This window comes from Clinocottus analis, unplaced genomic scaffold (genome assembly GCF_023055335.1).
Source record: "Clinocottus analis isolate CAN_PGR_092001 unplaced genomic scaffold, fCliAna1.0.p SCAF_10, whole genome shotgun sequence".
Lineage (NCBI taxonomy): Eukaryota > Metazoa > Chordata > Actinopteri > Perciformes > Cottidae > Clinocottus > Clinocottus analis.
In genome coordinates, this window is record NW_027175821.1 from 13,185,427 (window position 1) to 13,192,471 (window position 7,045).

The 7,045-nt window shown below is 45.7% G+C and overlaps 1 protein-coding gene across 1 annotated transcript in view; it reads right to left on the reverse strand.

The window, feature by feature from the left end:
• Window positions 1–4,470, reverse strand: part of zic6 (zic family member 6) — an 84,574-nt gene extending 80,104 nt beyond the window's left edge. The window contains exon 1 of the mRNA XM_068591416.1: window positions 4,450–4,470. The gene's annotated coding sequence lies outside the window, so the exon portion shown is untranslated. The remainder of the gene's footprint in view (window positions 1–4,449) is intronic.
• Between the last annotated feature and the right edge of the window lie 2,575 nt (window positions 4,471–7,045).

A 7,045-nucleotide genomic window follows, 5' to 3' on the forward strand; every position in this document is an offset into this window, starting at 1 on the left:
CTTTTTCTAATCAACCAGCTGACACTTAGCCAGGCTGTTGTTGGAGATGTTTGTCCTTTAGGATCCCACTTTGCCCCTTCCCCCCCTCCGCCCCCTTCCCCAAAAATACCAGATTACCCTACACTTCTTTTACAGAGATTGCGCTTTGATAAAGAGGGGGCAGGGTAGTTTGTTGGGTGGAGCTGGTCACCAATTTGGGGAGGAAGAGGAGTACAGGATGGACAAGTAAAGTCCCAAAAGCAGGCTTTAGTAGGGGCCCAGCTCTAGCAGAGTCACGGCCCATTTTTTTCTTGAAGGGGATTAATAATGAATTAAGGCACTCCCACCCCCTTCTAAAAAGATATTCATGCATGCTAATGCATCCATTATTTATAGTGTGCATAGAGACTGGCTAGTGGTGGCCACATGCAAGTGGGAGGGATGTAAGGATGAAGTGAGTAGGTGGGGGTCTCTTCCCCCCGAATGAAGCTTCGAGACTCTGGAAGCAACATCCGCCCATTGTGGCTGGAGCTGGGTGGGGATGGGATGGGGACTGGATATGGACAAGTGGGAGGAGGTGGGGGATGAGGGGGCCTCGTTGCCAGACAGGCAGCTCGTGCATAGGGAGAGGGCCGCCAAGTGTAATGGGGGGAGGGGTGGATTAAACAAATAAATACATGATAAGAAATAATCATGCCAGGGAGGGAGGGCGCGATGGAGACAAAGAGGCTAAGAGGGACGGGGCGGGGAGGTTATTTAAGTCAGACAGGATTTACTGTCTGGATGGACCCATTCTTGACCGAAAAGACATGCCAACTTTTTAGGTTGTTCTTTTGATTTGGTTTGTTAGTTTGTTCAAACGATGCTCTTACAGAGAAGCTCTCTAAAGCTTTTGTTACTTTGTCAGGATATCTGGAAATGAAATAAACTAGGTAAATCTCATTGAGCTCCTCTTGGGATTTCAATACCAGGTCTAGCACATACAGTAATAGGGGAAAGTTGCAGTATGTGATAATTTAATAAAGCATTGCAGAAGCTGATGCAGTGTTAGCAAAAGTTGAAATGTGAAAATTTGAAATAGAGGAGAAGTGTGAAGGTGAGAGATGGAGGGAGAGTGAGAAGAGGCTGCGCTCTTTTCATGTGCGCAGCATGCCAGGTATGTGGTGATGCAGTGAAGAAAGGAGCAGGGCGAGTAGAGTGATAAGATAAAGCGAAAGCATGAGCCAGATGAGCTTTCTGCCCGACTGATCCCTCATATTAGCATAGATACAGTCATCAGCATAGCAGGGGACTGGTGTTGTGGAGGTGACACCAGGGCCACGACACCCCAACTCATCTCCATAGATATGACTGGGGCCATGGAGGTAAATCATACATCAGGCTTATCTGCGATGCGTCTGTAGTACATGACATTCTGCCAACAAGCTGTCGCCTTAAGTTTCGGTAATCCTTGTAAGAGATCCATTCCTAATACTGCTTCGGGCTGTCTCCAAAAGGTAGAAATTAAACACAACTTTAAAAAGGCTGAGGCTCCCAGGAGTTCAGTCATTTTGTCGTTGCTTCTTGTGTGTATGAATACACATCTGCTGGAGATGATCTGGGGTAAGAGGTTATCAGTACGGCTTTGCAAAACCTGTTTCAATAGGATTGCCCCCCATTTCACAGTGTTGGTCTGGCATTATACCCATGACATGCTAGTAAGGAAAATCCCCTGATGAAGTTACGAATGGTTGTGCCATAAATGCACCCAATATTGTTACATGAACTGTATGATTCAGGAACAATGCCGGGAACCGCTGAAATCCATTAATGGCAGACATGCAACATGTTTCTCAACAAGTAGCACCGGAGGCCAGACCTCCCAGAAGTGACAAACTGCATTGTGCAAACATTGCAACCTTTGTTCCCCCAACAAACACAAGGTGAGGCACTTAACTGTTTTTTAATACCGAAACCTCAACCGCACAGGAAAATCCATAAACATTGGAATGATGTCAAAACAACATTGTGAGGTTTGACGGTTTTAATTTTCCACTGCTCAAAGTAAAAATGGCTCCTGCTACATTTCCTGCACCCCTGGTGATTTTTATGACAAATACAACAGCAGCTTAATTATACATGCGACCACCGCCATAAAAGCAAAACCATTAACTACCATCTTGTTAACACAGAGGACCTGCCTTGAAAGTGCTAGAGTCGCATTTTAAAATCTTTTCACTCAGCGCCTGTCTGTTGTGGCAGATTGGCACCATTTAGAGGAAATATAAAAATGAACGTGGCAGTGCATTCTAACCAGACACCATGGGCATCTGGTTAGAATAAACAGGAAAGTGACCATTGAAGGGTAATTTTGATGACCTGCTCTTGATGTACTAGCAGAAACATGATGAAAGAAATAGAAAAAGAAGTTAGTCGCACACTCGACACCGACATATTTAAAGAGAAATATTAGGACACAGATACTTTCCCTGACTTTGAGTTCATTCTACAGCTGCATGGATACAGGAATAACGGTGACTGCTGGTGTTCCTGACCCACCCCGGTGTGTCCACGGGGAAGGCTTTGGAGTTTCCAAATAATAGTGAACTTCCAACCTCTTCCTTTGGTTAAGTTTCAAAGGCTTCCTGGTTTTACGTTACTGGCCAAACACGCCCCAGCTGTACACAAAGTGGCCACTCTCGATGAGACCCTATGGAGGCATAGGGAGATCAGACACCCCGTGACGTAACCAAACATCCCAGTTAAAAGCAAAGTGAACAGAGGGGATTCCATTGATGTTATTGCTTGCTTAAACAGGTCAGTGTTCACTCATGGCAAGTGTGATATTACAGAAAGTAACATCACACTCGTGAGCGATGTTTCAAGCGTCTACAAAGAGAATCCAAAGTTTGCCACTGTCATGGAGCAGAGCGGTCATCTGAATATTTCATACTCAGTGCTTTAATCTACCTTATCCCTAAGATGTCCATATGGACTTCATAGAATGTGTCAATCTTATGAGTGATAGAATTTAAAACCCACAAAACACCCTCCTAAAGGCAATCCCATCAAGCAGCATTCACTAAAAGATGTATAGCCCTATGTTAAGCAAATGGGCAGAGAAATGGTGACCACTGAATCCATTATTTCTCCTCTTACGTCTATTGTCTTAAAACCTGCCTTATGTGCCTGGAGTGCCTTTAAAGATATGTTAAGAGAAAAGAGCTCTCTGCCTTGGAATGAGCTAACTTAATTATCATAGCAACTGGCAGTGCTCTTTAACATGTCAATGGTACTTGGCCTGCATGCATAATTTTGCTGTGTTATTGTGGTGGCCTCAGCGTTTTTCACTGACAAAAACCTAAACCACAGGCACGGGGTCCTATTGTCATGGGCGCATCCATCTGGATCAAGGCCATTAGAGGATATTTGCACTTCCTCTGTGGCTCCTGGCTCTTTTTGACATGCGGCAGAAGGAGCAGGCATCACCCACCAGTGCAGGGCCAATTGAGGTGCAGATTGACCAGAGGGACAGTGAGGAAGGCCAGCCAGCAGGGCAGCGCTCCTGTCAACTCCAGTGATGGACACCCACGTGGGGGCTGGTAGTTGGCCTGAGGTTTCTGAGGTCCTATAGCAACTGATGGGACATGACGAGGCAGGAGCCGTGGTTTCATTCTTTTGTCCCTGGGGATGTGGTAGGGTGTATCAAAGTGTCAGAGGCACTTGGCTACAGCACACTTCTGGTGTCAACTGTCTACAATATACAGCTGCCCCTTGCCTGCCCACACACACACACTCTAAAGATATTCAAGTGGCTTTTACGTTCAGGTATTCAATGCCTTAGCAAAGAAAAAGAAGGTAATTTTCTCTTGTTTTTGTTCAACCTCAAAAAACCTGAATAAAACATGATTGCATAGAACCTACTGTATATGGTGTGAACACAACACAAACAGTCTAAACAGAAATGCATAAATGATGTCCTTTGAAGCCATGGAAACATGCCGATAAGGCACATAGGTATGGCCTGATGTGGTCAACGCCATAGCATTTACAGGGGCCTCGGCTGTTCCTTCAAGTGTGTGTGGGTGTGTGTGTGTGTGTGTGTGTGTGTGTGTGTGTGTGTGTGTGTGTGTGTGCGTGTGTGTGTGTGTGTGTGTGTGTGAGCTTGTTATTGCAGGTGGATTAATAGTAAAAGCATAGATCTCTATACAAATATGGGAAAACAGCTCTCAGACACAAATCAAACAGAACCAATTCAGATCCAACACATAAACACCTCAGCTGTCAATCCATATCCCTCCACGTGTAACTTATATGCTTGTCGCGGTGTACGCAGCCCCTCTGGGCGGTGTTGGAATGCTGACAGCACAGAGATATGAATCTTGATTTGATTAAGACTCAGAGTTGAGGGTCTAAACGCTGGAGCCAATACCAATTTGGGCAGAGAGACTGTTACGAAGGAGGTGAGGTGGAGGGGAAGGGGGGGTTTACCTGTGGCCCTGGCTCCAACTGGGAGTAATTTGGAACAGACTGCTCTCAACGTGTTCATTAGGTTGTGATTGGGCTGAGCGCAGGTGGGGAGGGCCTGCCCTCCCTGACGCTGAATAGTCCTGATTGTGCCCAGCATAAAACGCCATCTGTTTCAATGAGGGAAAGAGAGAGAGAGAGAGTCGGGCGTGAGGAAAGAGGAGGGGAGTCACTGGTGAAAAGTCATGTTTTATGATGTCTGGACAATTTTGTGTACTACCATGAGAATGAAGAAAACGTAATACATGACGACATTTGCAACTCTCTTGCTTGTCCTGAAATTGCAACGAGTACAATAAAAAAAAAAGCCATTCCTTCCTGTGAAAAAAGGTCTGAGTCCATAAAGTAAATTAATAACTGCTTGTGAAACTAATTGCCATATAAGCAAACTTTGCGTAAAAACACAAATAGAGGCTTATTTGAGACAAAAGGGTAAAATGGTGTACGTTTGCAGCTTAAATGGCAGGTTTCAGTCTCGCTGTGGCTTGCCACTGTGAGCAGACGGCTGAAGAGACAAGGGGATTGGAGATGGGGCAGCGGAGTTTATTTATGGGCCTTCTGCTTCAAAGCCGGGATGTTTTTGGTTAATCCTGTACTCATACCAAAAGCAGACGTACAAATGTTAATCTTGGTGTTTACATCCACATTTACACTGACTATTTTGCTGCAGACACAACATTGCCCAAAATCCACATTCATAAGTCCCATGTGGCTAAAAAGACAGAAGACAAAAATATATTTTTACTCAGTCAGCCTCTCTCTTTTTTTCTCTCTCTCTCCGTAACTGCGAGGTCCTGGGAAGAAAAAGAAGAGAGCAGAGGAGAAGAAGGCCACTGTTTGCTGCTCGACTTTTGAAGGCGTCTTTATCGGGCTTGGCAGCGTGGTCCTGCGTGTCCAAGCCTCGTCGTGCTTTTCATCCTTTGTGCTGTCCAAGGTGTGTCCAATGCACTGGGGCTTTGTGTGTGGAGGGAGACGACACATCACATTCTGTCTTCTGTCCCGAGCTGGGGGATGGGGGGATTCGGGAAAGGGGGGGGGGGACAACAGAGAAGGGACAAAAAGCAAACTTATAGAGGGCCACGGCTCTTCAAAGCTGCGATGCACAAAGGCTTATAAAGCGTTACTTCATGTAGAGTTGTGCCAGATGTAATTGCGGGGTTCCTAGAGATAGAGAATCACATGCAATGCTTCGCCCCGCCCCTGACACCATGAAAAGAACTGTAAAGCTTCAACTACAAAGGGGGTGAGCAGGAAAAGTTTGCTTCACTTTAATGCACAATAAACAACTGAGTAAATAAGTTATCTTAAAGGTCCTGGTACAAATCCACCCTTGCCGCCTCGGAAAGGGTAATTTCATGCGCAGAGTGTGATGGATGCAGAAGGACTGACTGTCCCCATTAGAAATCAGGGAGGGGGGAAATCTGCACCGAGCGACAAGTGATCCCCCCCCCTTGTTTTGCTCCACCATCAGCTGCATGGTATATAGGCTCCCTCAAGTGTGAACACAGCTTTCTACAGAAAATGATGTTGATTCATTGTTAATACGCCCAGAGGTTGGCAGAGGGAGCGCGGTGCATGGCAAGTATAGGTAGGATGTGGTTTTCCTGATCAACCTGACTAGTCCTCATCTGTTTCCTGTGGCCTCCCGCTGAGGTGGTACGGGTGAGGAGCATGCATTGTTTAATATGTTCCAAGGCGCAAACGCTGCCACTGTCAGGTACATTTGCACAGCCTCCTCCCTGTTCAATGTGTGTGTGTGTGTGTGTGTGTGTGTGTGTGTGTGTGTGTGTGTGTGTGTGTGTGTGCAGGTGTGTGTGTGTGTGTTTGTCTTACTGACAGTGAATGGTAATGGGTGTGGAGGAAAGGGTGGTGCCATCACTTTAGGCCTGCAGATGGGGCTCCCACAGGAGGGACACGCCCCGGTGTTTTCCGAGACAGACACGAAGGCAAACATGGCGACAGATCCGTCTTTGCATCTTAAAGGTTCAGCAGATACTTCTGTAGCCCGAGAACAGTAAGTTCTTGTTGTTCTCTTTATGTGTCGTGTCCAAAGGCCTCCTGCTAGTGCTGTATAAAACTACAGCCTCTCCACAAGGTTAAGGCTTAGATGTCTCGCACAAAGATTTTCTTTAGCAGGCTTCATTGTTGAATGTAACAGAGTAAATTAAATTATGTAGAGTTTCTTCAAGGTGACACAGCCCGAGCACAATAATAGTATATAAATTAATTTCATCCTTGGAGAATGAGTTTACTCTGGGACTTGTGTTTGTTTTACAGACTTCCTTCTCTCAGGATCAGAACTCCAGTTTACTTTATGTCTTCATGCAGTAAAAGGCCTGTGTTTGCTCTATGCTAGCAGAATTACAATGGCTGTTCACGGCAGAGTGAAACCTTGCTCGTGATTAGAGTCGAAATGAAGGATCTTGTGTATATCCAAGTGATATTAAATGGCACCTGGCAGAGCAGGGGCGCCAAAGCCTTAGCCGGTATGCCTTTGCATATCAATAAGTAGCCACTCCCATGAAATGGAATAATTCAACCACGCCAGTATTTGACTCCA